The sequence below is a fragment of the Pleurodeles waltl genome, chromosome 12 (genome assembly GCF_031143425.1).
Source record: "Pleurodeles waltl isolate 20211129_DDA chromosome 12, aPleWal1.hap1.20221129, whole genome shotgun sequence".
NCBI lineage: Eukaryota > Metazoa > Chordata > Amphibia > Caudata > Salamandridae > Pleurodeles > Pleurodeles waltl.
The window spans coordinates 248,097,560-248,116,920 of NC_090451.1; the positions used below are offsets into that span (position 1 = coordinate 248,097,560).

At 46.8% G+C, this 19,361-nt stretch overlaps 1 protein-coding gene across 1 annotated transcript in view; it reads left to right on the forward strand.

The window, feature by feature from the left end:
* The window catches only part of ABCC12 (ATP binding cassette subfamily C member 12), a 599,698-nt gene that overhangs the window by 376,611 nt on the left and 203,726 nt on the right, over positions 1 to 19,361 (forward strand). The window lies entirely within an intron of this gene.

Sequence of the window (19,361 nt, forward strand, 5' to 3'; positions counted from 1 at the left end):
GCAGAAGTCGTCATGGCAGTAGGTGGATGCTACCGCAGCGGATATTGACATTGCTGCCTGTGGTGGTCTTGGACCAATGGCAGTGTACGCCGGTGGTGACGGTCGCGTATGTGGTGGATGTGACCACCATCTCCTGCTAAATCTGTCACTTGATTCCTGACACTGCTGCTAGCAAGACCTCCACAACCTGAGCAGCTGTGTACTGCCTCTGGGAGCAATCATGCTACATCCTACAGGTGATACGGCCTCTGCCTTCTCACCAGAAGAGCTGGAGAAGCTTGTGGAGGAAGTCCTACCCCTGTATGAACAGCTCTATGGTACACCAGAGGAGCAGGTAAGAGCACCATGTGCACATATGTTTCTGTAGCTCTACTAAGCTTTGATTTAGTTAGCCTAGGCTTATGGGCAATATGTCAGAATGCATCTTTAAAGCCCTATAGGCATTATCTGTGTGCCTAAATGGTTGAGATTCTGGGCATGTACCTATATGAAGTGACAGGATTAGAGTCCTGAGACATTGTGGAGAGTGTGCAATGAGTGTTCCCTGACCTACCTTGTGATTGTTGCACATGGTTAGCTGAGGTGTCATGACAGCCATCACCAGGTAAATCCCATCATCAGATGTGTTTGATGTGTGGTCATATGTAGTAACATGACAGCAGAAGATGTTGATGCATATTGTTTGCCGGTTTCTCACCTTACTTGTGTCCTTTCTGTATCTGCACATACATCAGTGGCCACATCTGGCATTGTTGTAGTGTTGTACTGAAGCCAGCTAATGACACTCTATAGCTGTAAGCTCTGCACAATGACAGCGATTGGCAGTTGGCCATGGGATACAAGACGTATTGTGATGCATCCAACCTTTTGAGACATGGTATTATGTATTGATTTGTGTGGTCTGACTGCAGAGAAAGCTGCCTTTTTAATTGCCACTTTTGGTGAATATTGCCATCTGGACTGATACTGAAAAGCTTTTGCACTGAAAGTGTGAGCCTGTAGCCACAACCTGTATCCATAAGCAGCATGTGTAGGTCAAGAATCTTGCCTCACTACTAAGGTTCATCGACTTGAGCCTTTGACCAGTGTTTACCCTTGTTATGACAGAGGGGGGTATGGTGAAGATCTGTGACAGATGTGCTCATTACAACTCTGGCCATTTGTGTTACATATCCTTGACGGGTCCCATGATCACACTGCCCTGTTGACTCCTTAATTAAGCTCTGATGCGTACTGTGCATGCTCCTATTTTATTGGCTATTGAACTTCTGCAAACAGTGTGCTGTGCACTGATGTTCCATGATATTTGAACCTGTTTTTTGGACATGATGTGTAACATGTCAAATGCAAGGCTATGTGTGTCTTACTTTGACATACTTTTGTGTGCACACGTTTTTGAAGTATGATTCACAATTTTTTGACTGACACTGAGATCCCCACTTCCTGAAATAGCATGTGGGCACATGTGTATGTGCATAGATGCATACATGAAGAGGCTTGCATCTTTGTGTGCACAACATGTGACTCCCTTGTATGTTGTCCTGGCAATATAGGCCTGTCTGTAGCCTGGCTATGACCTGTGGGGACCATATGCAGCTTGTGATCATCAGGGATGGTGGATGTATGTGTGCAATGTTTGCTATTTGGTATAGCTGTCACTTGCCATTTAGTGTGATATGTTATATTATGTTCCTGGTCAATGCCTTGTGGATTGTTCATCTCACACTAAACACACTGCACTACTGATTGGTCATGCAGGGGCTGAGCTGGTGGTTGTGATGGTTAACCTTGTGGGGAGTGTTAGCAGTAATGTCCCCTTACCCAATGACTGCTGTGTTCCATCAGTGGACAGGATAGTCAAGAAAGGTTGTTATTGGCTTGTTGGACTGACTTGTAGATAACTCTGCCTGTTCTTGTGTGGGATATGTGGACTTAATTTGCTGTCTTGTCTTTTGCAGGCCAACGCTCATCAGAAGAAGGGGATTTGGTGTGTTATCGCCAAGAAGGTGCGGACCCTGGGGGTCCACAGCCAGCGGAGAGCTCAGTGTCGGAAGAGGTGGGAGGACCTGAGATGCTGGGCCTGGAAGATCGCAGAAGCCCTGCTGGGGCTTATCTCCCAACAAGGACAGGGGGCTCATCGGCCGATGACCACCCTGATGGCCTGTATTTTGGTGGTGGCCTACCCTGAGTTGGATGGGTGTTTGAGTGCTGCACAGCAGCCACAAAGGGGTAAGTACATACCTAAATCATGTTAGACCCTTTACCAGGTGATTGAGTGAGGAACAGAATGCTAGCTCTGACAATATGGGAAGTGTCATGTGTCACAGATCTTCTGTGTTCACATTGGTGTACACAGGTCAGGTATTGGCAAGAGGTGTACACATTCATTTTGGTTTGGGACATGGTACTCACCTATGGGGACCCCTCAGTCCTATAGCACAGAATCGAGCACATATGACTGTGTTTTGAGATACAGTACTCTGCTTTTATTACCCTGGTGGGTGTTAGTTCCCACCAACAGATTACACCTCCCTAATGTCACAGTAGAAAGGAGGGGAGGTTCTTGTTCTCTGTCCTCTTCTATGTATCATGGGGTATGTCTATGTGCCATTTTAATTCAGGCAGGGGCAAGTAATCTCCATTGTCTGTTAGTTTCTGATGTGTCACAGCATTATGTGATGCAGGGGTGTCCATCAAACATGTCACATGACTTACATAACTCTCATCTTAACACCTGTTGCAAGGTAATTTCCCTTGGTAAATGAGGAATGTACATTGACATGTGTGATGTCACATTAGAGTTGACAAAATGCATGTTGGATACCAGTGTACATGTGCTACATTTTAACTGGGACACATGTTGGCATCAGATGTAAGCTTGTGGTAGTCACACTGATGTCCTGATAGCAGAAAGTTATCACATTTTTGCCCATGGGATACTTTAGTAGATATGATACACAGGAAATGATTGTCCACTCACAGCTATGGCCCAGACAGTACTGTGTCAACATCATGTGTATTCTGAAAATAAAAGTCATGCCTGAATATGTGACAGAACAACTAGGTCCTAAACAACTATAGCCTAAACCACTACTGCTAAACAACTAAAAGGTCTCTACAACTAAGTACTGAACAACTACTGTCTGAACAACTATTGTGTCTGAATAACAATTGCCTGAACAACTAATATATATATATATTCTAAACAACTAATAAACCATAAAAACCAAAAGGAAAACCTTACCTTAAAATTAGTTGTTCAGGCAATTTTTATTCAGGCACAATTGTTGTTTAGACAGTAGTTGTTCAGTACTTAGTTGTAGAGACTTTTTAGTTGTTTAGCAGTAGTGGTTCAGGCAAGTAGTGGTTTAGACCTAGTTGTTCAGGATGTTTCCCGTCATGCCTCAGTGTTTGAATTTATCGTGTACCTGCGGTGGCTATGAAAGAGTTTGACACGAGGCCAGAGTGTTTGGGAATTTCATGTTTGGTGATGAACTTATTTTGTGCAGTTGTAGCAATTCATTTACACATGTGTGTAGGTGGGTAAGTGTGACCTAACTGTTGGCTTGCATCACGGTTTGTGTACCAGTAGTGTTAGCATCACTTATGCTTTGCCTCTGGGAATCCTCGAGAGACAGATGCCATGCTTGCCATATCTGATGTGTGGGTAATGAGGTTGCTTCTCATTATGTAACAAATTAGTTTACTCATATTAGTTTCTTCAAGGTCTGTCTCCCTATTTGATGCACACTACAGTAGTCTATGTGATACACACACAAAATAGTTAACTTTTAAATGTGTGTGGGACATTGGTGTGAGCTTACTTGGTCATTACATGACTATTATTGTTTGTCTTCTGGAGACGTTTATCCTAGATATTTTGGACCTGAGCCCATTGTTACTCCTTGCTACATTACAATTGGGGCATGTGTGTGTAACATGTGTACTACCTCCTTGACTAACATTTGGCAGGTGTTACATGTTTATACGTCATATGATGGTATGTGTCCTTAGTGATATGGTTGATTCTATGTCACCTGATGAAGGTATGGCTTGTTTGTACCAGGATTGCCTGCCTTTACTTGGCAACATATATTATTGCCTGGTACATGACATCAGGATAAGGGATTTGTGTGGTAGGAATTGGTCTGTGGATTTGGTAAGCTACCTTACAATGGGAATCCATTGCTTGTCTACTGCTTGAATATGTTGTGCAGAATATGGCACCTGTATTGGGTAGAATAGTCACTTAGCCATGGTATGGTTAGTGTGATTGCTCAACTTCATTCCTGGTATTGTAGCTGTATGATAGCTTGCTTTGCTGGTGTGTTATGGTTGTACAATTGGGGAACATGCATTGTATTGTATTGTCTCATGATTTTGTACATTGCTACCACTTCCTGTGGGGGGGGGGGGGTCAATTGACATGATGGTATGTGATTTTCTTCTGATTTGTGATGGAAGTGTTATCATGTGTTTATTATGACCCTACTTCACTATCTACTTTTAGCATCAGCACCGGCAGGTGAAAGAGACAAGGCACAGCCAAGTGGGGACGTTTCTGGCAGCGGGCCCTTCGGTCATTAAACCACAGACACCAAGGGACCCAGTGGCCTGGAGGTCAAAGGGATTGCCATGGGGGGACTGAATCTTCAACATCTTCATCTGAGACCTCCTCCAGCCGTTACTCCCTAGTGGTGATGGACCCATCAGGACCACTCCAGTAACATCTCTGTCTGCCACCCTGTTCTATCACCACCCTCCCTGTAGCTCCCCACTCAGTTGGCTGTGCTCTCTCACTCACAGGGTGGGCGTCTCCTTTGCTGCAGGCACCTCTGCCCCTGCCCCTGTTCCCCCTGCTTCCCTCAGTGAGGAGGCTATTTACCTACTGAGAAGCATCTCTGTGGGTCAGTCCAACATTGTGAATCCCTACAAGGGACTGGCAACCCAGGTCCAACAAAGCAATGCATTCATGGAGGGAATTCATGGTACAATGGCTGGCCTACATAGGTTTTTTCAGGCTCTGGCCTCTACACTGATGGCTGCCAGTCACCCCTTGTCTACCATCCCCCTCCACCTTCCTTTTCCCAGTCCAAATCGCCCCTTCCCTGACCCAGCCAAAGCACACAAACAGACTTGCATGCATCAACCTCAATAGACAAGGGAAGTGCACACAAACATAAGCACCAAAAGACACACCATCGGCATGCACACAAACAACATCCACATGCAGACACAGCAACAGTCACGACTTGCTCTGACACCACCCCCAGCATCACAGACACAACACCAGGCACACCTGCAGACACCACACCCACATTCATTGATCCAGCCCCCACACCTATCCTACCCACGGACACCACCCCAGCAGGCCATCAGACATCCATCCCAGTCACCACATTTGCAGACATCACAACCACTGACACGCCGACATGCCGCACAGCTACCATACCTGCAGGCACAACCCCAACATACTTACACCCACCCACCACTGCATCCCCAGCACCTCGACCCCCAGCCAAAGACACATAAACACCCTCACCTACCCAACAGACACCTACCACACAAACACATCTTCCACAAACACGTACCTAAGACAACAACACCAACACGTCAGACAACCACTCCCTCACCCTCCACACCCAAACCCCCTTATGATGACCGTCCCCATGTGTCTAGAAATGTTTCCCTTTCTAACCTTGACCTTTTCACTACTCGTACCCAAGTGACACCCCCAAAAGAGATGTTTCCCTTCCGAAGGCCATCTCTTCTACCTCCAAAGCCTCCTCTACCCCCATGCCAGTACCCCAATGCCCTTCCCCCCACCAAGAAGAAGTCTACCCGTCCCAAGAAGGATCCCCCCTCCCAAACCAAACTCAAAACCCACCCCTCCCAAAAAACACAGTATTCTCTGAGGTGCCTGCATGACCCTTTGATGCCCCTACCTGTAGAGGTTACATGGCAGCCAGGAGTCAAGTTGGGGCACCATATTGTGCCTTTGGTGCAAAAATGTAAGATTTATGGACTGGCCAATGGCCTTGGACTTTCATATTTTTAGCACTTTTTGAATATTAAAGCCAACCAGTTGTTGGTTTTATTAGTTACATCTTTGTCCTACATTTTCTTTCTTAGTTTTCAGTTCCTGTCTGACATTGGTTGAGTGCCAGTATTTTTGAGTGTGTGATGCTTGCTGCTTCATGTTTTGTTTTAGCAATGTGTGATTTTGTGGGCACTGCTGTTGTCCCCCAGGGTAGTGTGTGTGTTGTGTGATAGATATGTGTATCTAGCTGAAATGTTGGTCTCATGGTATTGTGTTGTGTTTGTAGTGATATGTGTTTGTTGCTTTGATGTGCGATGTGGTCCTGTATGGTGTATGGCTCGTTCCCTGATGTGGCTATTGTGTACATGTGGCGTGTGTTCTTGAGTTTTGTCAGTGCAGACATGGAGTGTGTTGAGTTGTGCAAGTTTGCCTGCTTTTCTGTGCATATGACTAATTAGGTTTGTGTCCCTCAGAGTTGGCTGGTTTCTTGCATGGTGTGTGGAGCAGTGTATGCTTTTTAGCCTTGCCCTTCACTCATATGTGTGACCATGCATTACACTTCTTGTTGGTATTGCTTGTCCATGAGATCTAAATGGGGCCTGTTCATGTCATCATGTTATGGTGGACCTTGTTCAACATGAGATGTGTCCCAGTACGGCCCCCTTCCATGTAGTGGTTTTGCTGCTCCCATTGCTGCTGTGCCGGTCTTGTTGTGAAGTGTCACTTTGTGTGTTTTGAATGTTTGTGTCTGCGTGTATTGTGCATGGCATAATAGGTTTGATGTGCAGTGTGTGTCTGATGTGTGTGTTGATTGCTTGGTTGTTTGATGGTGGTGTTATATGTGTTCCATTACACATGTATGTATATGTTTGTTGTATGGATGTAGAAAATATTGTATTAATATTGTTTGTGTCAATTAGAATGTAATGTATTCTACTGCTGTTTTGTATCTGTTTATTTTTTTAGACTAGTGTTTTTAGTGAGATACATTTTTAGTTAGAAATTCTTGAAAGTTGTATATTTAGTTGTATTAATAAATATTTTTAGCATTGAGATCTAAAGCTTTTAGTGGGTAAAAGTGAAGAGATTTTTACAATATGTATATTTTGAAATAACAATATTGTTAAAACTTTTGAAAGTGTGCAAAGTTATATATTCAATTTTTAATAACTGCTTCTAACATTTACTAGACATTTTGTTCATTAAGATAGATGTTAATGGTGTAGGAAAATACTTTAAAAAAAATAAAAACATATTATAAAAGTTGTTATAAAAAATAATATTTAGAATTTTGTATTCAAATGTATAATTTTATAAGTTAAGTAATTGTATTTAAAAATTGTAGAAATGTGGTAAAATTGTTTTTGAAATTGTAATTTTATTTTAACTATATATTTTACATTTATAAATATATATTTAAATAATTTTTGATTTATGATTGGTAATTTTTAAATCCTATTTTAGTTGTTATTTTACGGTTTATAGTTTTGGAAAGGTTGGAAAATAATTTAATAAATATGTCAATTATTAATATTCAGATTTTTTTCAATTTTAAGTTAGTTTTATGTTTTATTTTATTTAGTTCGTATATATTAGTGTGTAGTTTAGGTTAGTTTGTTTTTAAATAACATTATATTTGATAAAATATTAAACATGTGTATGGTTATGGAGTATTGAGTGCTCTTTAAATTGTTTAGTTTGTATTATTGTCTAGCATCTTTTTTATTGAAATACATATTGTAAATTCCACATCCTTAGCATCTAACACCTTTTTCAAATATAATAATAAATGTCAGCTACTTGCCCAAATTGGTTTAGATTCGAATGAGGATAGTAAATGTCACCCTTTTAGTGTCAACACCTTCCTCTAATATGGTTGGATTGGGAATAGTAAATGGCATCCCTTTAGTGTCCAATACCATTCCCAAATTGGTTTACATTGGAGTGGAAATAGTAAATGTCACCTCTTTAGTGCCCAACACCTTCCCCAAATTGTTTTAGATTAGAGTGGGAATAATAAATGTCACCCACTTAGTGCCAAACACCTTCCAAAGTTAGTTTAAATTGGAGTGGGAAGAGTACATTTCATCTCATTAGTGCTGAACAATTTTTATAAATGGTTTATGTTAGAGTGTTATTATTTAATTGTTTTCTGAAATCTTTTATTTTATATTTATTTGTAGAAATATATTGTTATTACATTGACATTGTTGCTTATTAGTAATATAATGACAAATAGTTCCACATTTGTAAACAATGTTAATTACATTGTTTTGTACAATAAAGACATGTCACACATTTTTCTCACATTATTTCTATTTTAAAAATTGATTTTTCTTTATTTCATCGTTTTTAAAACTATATGTATTATCTGAAAAACAAACATTTTTATAAAAGAAAGTAAATAAAACATGTTTTTGTTTTAATGATAACAAATATAAATTATATTTACACTGTATTTAGTGTTTTTCAACTTTGTAAATCTCTTGTATTTACACATTTTCTACATTTTAACATATGTTTTTATGTACGTAGTAAATAATTGTATATATTTGAAGCTATTATTTAATTTATACTGTATGCATTTGTTTACATTTTATCACAACACATTTTGACGTTTCACATGTTCAATATTTTTAAACATTTTTTCATACATTTATTCAACATTTCTACAATGTTCCCCATTCATTTCTAGTTTAATTTAGCAGACTTTTATTTTAATGCTACCTACTATTTTGTAATCTATTTATGTTATTTTTAGTCTGTTTTCACTGAACCATGCAACTGTAAGGTCCTGCTGTTCAACAAAACAGGTAAGTCTTTTTTAGGGATGTTTTAAGGATTTTGATGGTAGGAGGGGTTTGGGAGCGGTCTAATAGGTAGTTAGATTATTGATTGTGGGGGGCGTGGCTTTGGGCGTCAAGATGGCGGTCGCACTCTGAGAGTGCTCTGGACCCCTCCGTCATCCGCCCAAAGAAGCTGCCATTTCGAATCTTAAAATGCCATCCTAAGTGTTCCCATGGGCTCCTGGACTCCGGAGATCTCTGCGGAGTCAGCGTTGACATGCTCCGGGCCGCGGAGCGCCGGCCGCGACCGGAGCGGCTGAATCAAGATGGCGGCTGAACCCGCAGCGACCTGCCGGACACGGGGCTTGGGGCCGGCCTGTTGACGCGGCCGCCTCGGACGGGTTCGCCGCGAGCGGCGCGGAAGGCGCCTGGGCCGGGCTCCGAGATCTGAGCCCCCCACGAGCGGAGGAGCAGTGCTGTTGACGCGGCCGCCTCGGACGGGGTCGCCGTGAGCAGCGCGGAAGGCGCCTGGGCCGGGCTCCGGGATCTGAGCCCACCCGAGAGCTGAGGAGCAGTGCGGCAAACGTAGAAGACCCTCCCGGCGACCCGAGCCCCGCAATTCAGGTGCGCGGAAGATGGGAGGGACCTGATTCAGAGAAGACTCCCTCATCTGAATCAAACATAGAAGCGACCGAGCAAAACACTCACACTCCCAGCGGTTGACTCCGGGCGCCTGGGGTGATACGGGCGGCGGCCCCCCCAGAAAATCAGCAGACCCCGGGGCCCAACACCCGAAAAGAGTGGCTCCCTCCCGGGAGAGAAAAGAGAAGAGATAAGAGACACCGCCTCAGAATAGGAATAGTAAAAGATTCAAGTGAAACAGCAGGCCGGGCGGTTGGACAGTCCCAGACCCCCAGTCAAAGAGACTATACACAAAACATCAATAAAACCGGGCCCCCAAGATTGTTAATCCTGAATGCTGGGGAGAGATTCCCCTCAGCCCCGATCACATCGCTAGCCACACCAACCAACCCCGGCCATAGAGACCGGTCAGAGATGTACTGCAGCAGCCATAGGGGGAAAACACTCCGTATCCTCATGGAGACATGAAGCAAACCCTGGTGCGAGAATACCCAGCCACTTGACGGCGTGGCCCAACGGAGCGGAGTGGACCAGTGGCTGCCGGACACCGGGGAAGAAACTGAGACAGTGACCATCCGTATGCCCTAAATGAGACCCCGCCGGCGGACCTCCTCCGAGACTCCCCCCTGTGAGTGCGCTTAGGGTGCGGAACTTAGACGAGGTGGCTGTAGAAGCCGAATAAGCAACCCCGAACCTCCTGAGACAAAATGGGGAAGGACAGAGCGAACAAACAACCCCCACCCTCCCAGCAAAAGATCGACCAGTTCACGACACCAGCAGGCCCCAGGGGAGAAGGGGAGACAACCACTGGAGGCCCAGCAGTAGACGGAGTGAGTACCATCCTTCAAGCAATTCAATCATCGCAGTCCGCCGTAGAGACTAAATTCGGGGAAGTGCTTGAGGATATGGCCCTCATCAGACAAGACCTCAGAAACGCGGTGAACCGAATCACTGAAGTGGAAGGCCGTGTCTCCCAAACTGAGGACGAACTAGCTGATCTTCGAACCAAAGTGGCCCAGTTGCAGACGCAAACATCCGAGCTGCACCGCCGTGCGGAGGATGCAGAAAACCGATCACGACGTAATAACCTACGCTTTGTCGGATTCCCGGAGGGAGCAGAAGAAGATAAAGCCTCGGATTTCTTGGAGCATTGGATTAAGACTTGGATGCCAGACCAATCTCTTTCACCCTGGTTTGCAGTGGAACGCGCCCACAGGGCCCTTGCTCCGCGCTCCCCACCGGGCGGCCCCAAGCACCCGATGATTGCACGCATCCTCAACTTCAGAGATCGCGACAATATCCTCAAAGAAGCGAGGCGTTCGGAAGATCTTCAATGGGAAAACCAGAGAATCGTAATATTCCCAGACTACACCCGGGAGGTCCAGACCCGTCGCCGCTCGTATGAACAAGTTAAACAAAAACTTAGAGCTATGCAACTTTCGTACATGCTCCTCTTCCCTGCGCCACTTAAAGTCATTATGGCGGGTAAGGCGCATTTCTTTGAATCTCCGGAGGAGGCATGGGACTGGCTAACCGAGGAGGGCATAGGGACTCGCAAAAGACCCATGACACGAGGGGGGGAACCCTCCTGTGATGATCCCCCACCTGCTGGGGGACCCCGGAGGAGCCGTAAACGCACCAGATCTCGGAAGGGAAGACAAAAGGACCTTGACACTCCCATGGACGGGGGAACAGCTGGAGACCCTGGCTCCCGGGGGGAGGGGTAGCCCGATGAGCCCCCAGAGATGCAGAACCAGACACGAGCCGGAGACGATGGCTGCCTGAGCCAGTCCCCGGTGCTTGGCTGACATGTTACGCGGAGCTCCGATTGGGGTGCGTGGGAAGGACCGGAATGTCCGGATCGCACCTGAGAGCCCCCTTGGGGGGCTCCATCGGTGTCCCGGTTTCTCCCTAAGGTTTGCCAAACATGGCCTGACTTCTTGCGAATAATTGTAAGTGATCCGACTGAATGGAGGGGTCCACCACTCCACTCCTATGACAGCCTCACTGGCTGTTTTGTTCTGGTTGGGTGCTAGGGCGACAGATGCTTCCTGGGTGGGAGTATGGGGAGGGGGGCGGTTGGGGGATAAGAAGTTTAAGTTGGGGTTAGATAGCTACAGTTTGACAATTGTTCCTTATGACTTTAGTATTGCACTGTTACGGTTTAAATGGTCGTTCCTATGTCCGCTGGCAGACACCCGACAATGTAAGACTCCCATGCAGTCCACGCCTGGTCCTCACTGACACAAATCATCTCCTGGAATGTGAACGGTCTACTAGATAAGATCAAGAGATCCGCAGTAATTAACACTCTCCGTCGGTACTCCCCCTCAGTGGTCCTACTGCAGGAAACCCACCTGCTGGGAACTAAATGCCCTATGCTCGCACGAGGAGGATTTGATAGGGTTTATCACGTGGGCTTCTCCAGAGGGGTGGCCATCCTGCTCCACCGCTCGCTACCTATGGTGATCACATCTACGTTGTCTGACCCGCAAGGCAGATTTGTAGTTGTCTCAGGGTTACTTTGCGGCTCACCGCTGAACCTTGTATGCGTGTACGCCCCTCCAGCGGGATTTGACGCCTTTTTACTCTCACTCCGCCAGGTAGTAGTGGGACTCCCCCCAGGGAACCACGTTAGTAGGAGGGGACTTCAACACTGTTCTGGACCCCAGACTAGATGTATCTGAGGATGTTACCGCGGGCAGGTCCTCCCGGGCCACGAGCCTTAATGGCTGGGCTGAAAGCCTTGGCCTGTGTGAAGTTTGGAGAACTTGGCACCCCAAGGAACGTCAATATACACACATATCGGCCGCTCACCGGACACACTCCAGAATTGATTTAGTATTCATGCCGGCCCTGGACTTAACCAGCGTCACCGGGGCAGAGATACTGCCTCGAGGGGTGTCGGACAACGCACCCGTGCGAATCCGGCTGGGCGGAGTGGACCCCACTAGGTGCCAGGTGTGGCGTCTGAATGCTTGCTTCTTGCAGGATAACGATTATACCCTTGAAATTAGGGACCACCTTGCACAATATTTTGAGCTGAATGTAGGAACGGTCCAGTCCTCGGGCACATTATGGGCTGCCTGTAAGGCCTCCCTAAGAGGGCATGCTAAATGCCTCCTATGTGCGCGCGACACTCGCAACTCGCTAGTGACCGAGTTGGAAGCTGAAGCGTTAAAACTGGAGCGCCAACAAACAACCTCATCTGAGGCCTTTACAATGAGACAGCTTACCAGGGTCAGAGACTAAATCAAACACTTAGTACTAGAGTCAGCGAAACACATGTGGAGGGCATCATCCGCCCGAATATATGGTTGGGGAGACAAAAATGGGAAGCTTCTCCATTGGCTGGCCACTCGCCCCCTAATTAACAGAACCATTCCGGAAATTAGGGACGACTCGGGTACCCTCTCTAAAACACCCTTCGAGATTGCTCAGAGCTTCGCTTCCTACTATACGCGCCTGTACGCAGAGCACCCTCGGCCCACTATGGAAAAAGAATCCCCCCTCCTGAACGACATAGCTCTCGCCAGAGTTTCCCAGACGACCAAGGCAAGGATGGATGAGGCAATTAGCATCGCAGAAGTAACCAACGCGATTGCCAGCCTGGCATCGGGCAAGACCCCAGGGCCAGATGGGTTCCCAGCGGAGTTATACAGGAAATGTAGGGACATTTTAGCTCCATACTTACTTAAGATGTATGAGGAAGCTGAACAAAAGGGTCATTTCCCTCCTGGGATTGACCTAGCTACAATTGTAGTGATCCCTAAAACCCAACCTCCATCGTAAAACTGTTCAGCATACCGGCCCATTTCACTCCTCAATACCGAGATCAAGGTGCTAGCCTCAATCCTCGCCTCTAGACTAAGAGATACAATGCCCACCTTGGTACACCCTGATCAATGTGGCTTTATGCCTGCCCGTAGCACTAAGCACTGCATTAGGCGATTACATCTAGCCCTAGCACACCGCATGACCCTGTCACACACCCCTCTGGCGTTGCTCTTACTTGACTTCGAGAAAGCTTTTGACACAGTGGATTGGTCCTACCTTGAACACGTATAATAAAAAAATGGATTTGGACCCAAATTCCGTGGCCTGGTGGGACCACTCTACTCTAACCCAACGGCTCATGTCCAAGTAAACGGAGTAGTCTCAGATGCATTCCCTATTGGCCGAGGCACTAGACAGGGTTGTCCATTATCTCCCCTGCTCTTTGCACTAACAATAGAACCCCTGGCGAAACTGTTACGAGAGGACCCTCTGATAGAGGGCTGGCATTGGCCTGTTTGCCAGGAAGACCGGGTGGCGCTGTACGCGGACGATGTCCTGTTATACATCTCTAACCCGGCCAAGAGTGGCCCCCGCATTTTACAAATTCTAGATCTCTTCTCAGAGGCCTCAGGACTGACTCTAAATCCCAATAAATCCCTGCTGGTTCCCCTCCATCAATCTCGGACTGTGTGGACTGGCAACAAAACATACCAGTGCGGAGGAATAGCTTCAAATACCTGGGGGTACATGTTTCAATGATCCCTGAATTAACATGGGAGCTCAACATCACACCATTAACCAAAAGAATCAAAAACGATCTCCAACGATGGAAGGACCTCCCCCTCAACCTACTTGGAAGAATTGCACTCTATAAGATGATGGTTCTTCCTAGGCTTCTCTATCTCCTCCAAAACTTCCCACACCCTATCCCCATGAAATGGTTCAAGGAAATAGACTCACTAGCACGCCAGTTCTTATGGAGTGGCACCCGGCCCGATTGGCGCTTAACACTTGCCAGAGAGACGTTTATGAAGGGGGTCTGGGAATGTCCAATATCCATTATTACCACCTTGCGATGCAGTTGCTCGTGATCAATGACTGGATGGGGGGTGGATGGACAGATCCGGCGTACCGGCTGGAGCTCCAGACATTGAGCTATCCTAAGATCTTTGATGCCCTGTACGGCGGCCCGATCTCGCGTGGGGTCCCAGAGGTGACCGGGGTGGTAATGCAGGGATGGCGGACAGCCCAAAAGGTATCGGGATGGTGGGGGCGCCTTACCCAACAGACCCCACTATGGCATGGGACATACTTAAGAGAAGTAGCGGGTCTGGAAGGATTCCAGAAATGGGATAGCATAGGCATCTCCACACTGGGTGATGTATGGGAGGGCTCACATATGCGTTCCTTTGAAGGCCTCCAGGAAACCTTTTTGTTAAACAAGACGCAATTCCATAAGTATCTCCAGGTCCACCACGCCCTATTGGCGCATGTCCAGACAGGGGGCAATATTCCAGAGGGCAGCCCTATGGAGAGGAGGGCACTGATGGGGAATCTGGGTAAAGGAGGCGTTTCCCAGGTCTATCGCACATTAACCACCACCACTGCCTGTTCCCTGGAGGGACTTCGTCGGAAATGGGAGGGATGGGTGGGTCCTGTGGAAGAGGTGGACTGGAATGAAGCACTGGCAGCTCCTCACACCTTAACGATGATGACTCGTCTCCGACTAATTCAGACTTACGATCTCCATGCGGCCTACCTTACACCCGCCAAACTGCACAAGGCGGGTCTCCGACCCACAGCTGACTGCCCCCGTTGTATGAGTCCAGATGCCGACTTCTTCCACATGGTATGGACATGTCTGGCTATTAAAACCTATTGGGGGGTTATCTCGCGGGAGATTTCAATGGCCTTGCAGGTAGACATGGAGGTGACACCATTGATATTCCTGCTAGGGATCATGGAAGACTCAGGACTGAGAAGAGCAGAACGATCCTTTCTAGGGGTGGCGTGCCTAGTAGCCAAAAGAGACATTATGACGGACTGGAAAGCCAATAATGCACCGGCTTTGACTAAATGGAGACGGGGGTGGATTGGTGCGCTCAATGTGAAAAGCTAGTATACGAGGCCAGAGGGTGCCCGGAAAAATATAATAAGTTCTGGGGGAAGTGGGAGGCCACAACAGCTTACCCCCCCTACAAACTGACTGACATAACAAGAGGGAGAACCGGAACACACTCACCCCTCTCTCCCCCCTAATGGGATGAGATACTTATGAGATACGCCAATGTGGAGATGCACAATCTACTCGTGCAAGGTGTCGTCTGGGACATTGGGACTGACCACTGTTTGGTGCCCGTTGGCGCCTAGTTATCTGTATGTATAATTGCTTTATTTGTTTTACCTTTTTGCAAAATCAATAAAATTTCTTTATCAAATTTTTTTACAAAAAGATTATTGATTGTGGATTTTTTGTATATTTAGATGTATTAGGCCCTGATTACGAATTGTGTGGTTGAACTGCCAGACCGCCATGTTGGCAGTCCTAAAAAGGCTGCTAAGTCAGTTGTCCCCAGACTGCCGTATTTTGATGCAAACAGGCCAGACCGCAGCCCACCAAGCAAAAAGGGCAAACCGCCAGTGGGGTAACAGCTTGTATCTAGGTGGTCCGACCTCCGGTGCCGTCAGGGACGCAGCCAGCCACCTAGCATTTTACAAATACATAGTTAACCCGGGGATCTCTTTGTGGTGGTCAACCAATGGCAGTTAACCACTGCGGTGCACTGCCAGCAAAGTAACAAACAAGTGCACGTTGGATGATTTAAAAAACAACACTGCTGACACATACTGGTTCAGTGGACACACCTGCAAAGCACACTTTAAACACCCCTTCACAGACCATAATCCTTTACATTTCCATAGGGAGTCAAAGAACCCTGACCACCGTTATTGAATTTTGCATAGATTAGGCACGCCTTTTTCCACCATCCCATAGAACACCCTGCACACACTGTTGTCCATTCTTTCCCTATTAAGTAAGTCCCTGCCAGACACTTTATTTTTACACCATGTCATTTTCCAAAAATCCCTTTTTTTTTCAGAATATGAGTTGAGAGTCATGATGGATGAAATCATAAGAGTAGAGCCACAATTGTTTGAAACCCATGTCCAGTACACCCCTTTCAGTAGGAAAAGGAATTGTGGGTTAGGATAGTTAACAGAGTGGATGGTGTAGGCACTACCCTGTGTACAAAGGAGGACATTAGTAAGAGGTGGAATGACCTCAGGGGCAAGGTCTGTTCCCTGGGCCTCAGGCAGCAGCTAAAGGCCAAGAAGACTGGCTGTGGCCATCCCAGTGTCCCATTAAGGGAGTCATTCCAATATTGGCGGGCAGCGGGCGCCGCCCGCCAAGTGGAAACCGCCAATTGGCCGCTCTGCGGTCAAAAGACCGCGGAGGCCATTCAGACTTTCCCGCTGGGCTGGCAGGCGCCCGCCAAGGGAGCGCCCGCCGGCCCAGCGGGAAAGGCCCTGCAACACAGAAGCTGGCTCCGAATGGAGCCGGCGGTGTAGCAGGGGTGCGACGGGTGCAGTTGCACCCATCGCGATTTTCACTGTCTGCTATGCAGACAGTGAAAATCATGCTGGGGCCCTGTTAGGGGCCCCACGACACCCGTTCCCGCCATCCTGTTTCTGGCGGTGAAAACCGCCAGAAACAGGCTGGCGGGAAGGGGGTCGGAATCCAGCAGCGCTGCCATGGAGGATTCTCCCAGACGGGGCTAATCTGGTGGGAAACCGCCGGACCCGGCTGGGCGACCGCAGCTTTACAGCCGCGGTCCGAATTCCACATGAAGCACCGCCAGCCTGTTGGCGGTGCTTCCGTGGACAGCCACCCTGGCGGTCTATGACCGCCAAGGTTGGAATGAGGCCCTAAGACTCTTTCCCTGGGAGGAGACGGTCTTGGCCATCCTGCATCCTGAGGGCTTGACAGGAATAGTTGGATTAGAGGAGTATTGTAAGTTACAACACAAAAACTGTCATGTAATAAATGCTCACAGCTTAACCTTTGCCACTGTCTTGTTCATGTACCTCACCAATATTCAATATCCAGAGTATTTGAGTTTTAACACTGTCAGTGTGTACAATTGGACCTAACATCACAGCTACCAAGGTACATCACATGCCGTATGTCTAAATAGTGCCTGTAAACCTCACAATACCAAAAACACATTACAGGATTCATGGTACATCCCAAAATGTAAATGTGTGCTCAAACCTAAATGCAGCCTGCATACAGATATGTAATACCCAACATTTTTCTTTTCAAGTGTTTAGGAGTAGAGGAGGTGGCCTGACAGCAACTCACAGGAGTCTCTGTTTCTGTAACTCCAACCACCAGCCCATTGTGTACTTGCCCAATTACTCCTGCGCCTTAACTCTTAATTGAAGTGTACTTACCTGGGAGGATAATGTTTGTATAGTGTGTGTAGCAGAGAAAGTTACCTGACTGCAGCTCCCAGGAGGCCCTGTTTCAGTAACTCCAGACACCAGCCCAGTGTTTACTTGACCCAATAAATCTGTTAGTGAACTCCCAAAGGTAGTTTGCTCACCTGGAAAGATACCATATGTCAAGTGTTGGGAAGTAGAAAGAGTGACCTGACTGAAACTCCCAGGAGGCTTTGTTTCTGTAACTCTAAACACCAGCCCAGTGTCCACTTGACCCAATACATCTGTTAGTGAACTCCCACACAACGTTTACTCACCTGGGAAGACACCATATGTCAAGTGTTGAGAAGTAGAGGGAGACAACTGACTGCAATTCCCTGGAGGCCCTGTTTCTGTAACTCCAAACACCAGCCCAATGCCCACTTGGCCCAATACATCTGTTAGTGAACTCTCACATGATGTTTACTCACCTGGGAAGATACCATATGTCAAGTGTTTGGAAGCAGAGGGAGTGACCTAACTGTAACTCCTGGGAGGCTCTGTTTCTGTAACTCCAAACACCAGCCCAGAGTTCACTTGGTCCAATACATCTGTTAGTGAACTCCCACATGAAGTTTACTTACCTGGGAGGATACCATATGTCACGTTTTGGGAAGTACAGGGAGTGACCTGACTGCTAGGGCTAAAAGGCCCCATTTTTGTAACTCCAACCACTAACACAGTGTGCACTTGTCCAAATCCCCTTGTTTGCCAACTCTCAATTGAAGTGTACTTACCCAGGAGGATACCATTTGTAGAGTGTGTGTAGTAGAGAAGTGACCAGACTGCAACTCCCAGGAGGCCTTGTGTCTGTAACTTCAAACACCAGCCGAGTATGCACATGCTCAAATACCCTTGTTTGCTCACTCCCAAGTAAAGTTTGCTCACCTGAGAGTAACCAAGATACAGATCATGCTCAACTCAGATACATGTCTGTCTACCTAGCTCCATCTTGACCTGCTAATACAAGATGAAACCATTGATGACAGGAAAGACACCTTACTCAGTGTGTACAACAATTATTCCTGAGGCTGCAAGCTGCATCACCAGATTGGTGTTGGCATCAGAAACATGACACAGCACTGTGCACATGATGACTCCAGTAACATATACATCAATGCCCTGGGTTTGCCAGCATCCTGCTCAACTAGGCCTCCAAATGGTCAAAGCCATATGTTGAGTCACCACTGTCTTGTCTTCACTTGTGGTAAGATGTCATTTTCAGGCCATCTTCCAAAGTGAAACTGATCTACACATCTCATCAGCTGATTGAGTTAAAAATGTTAGGCATGCTTCACACATGTCATGTCAAATAACCTAGTACCAGGGTAACTGGGCACAATAGAATTACATACAACTTAACTATGTCCAAAGTCTCTGCTTACTGTCACACAAAACCTTTCAACCAGTAACAATGTATGCTTTTCATCAATAGGTGGATCTGCCAGTAGGCACTCAAAGGCCACAGAACAGACCACCACTGCCCCCTGGATAAAGCCCTCAGTGATGACAACACTCCTGGACTTGTGACGGAAGGTGTTGGCATACCTGGGCAACCAGGCTAGATGGCAACAGTGAGTCTCACTGTGCCCCCAATGTCACCGCTCAGCCCAATTGCTTCAACATCCCAGTCA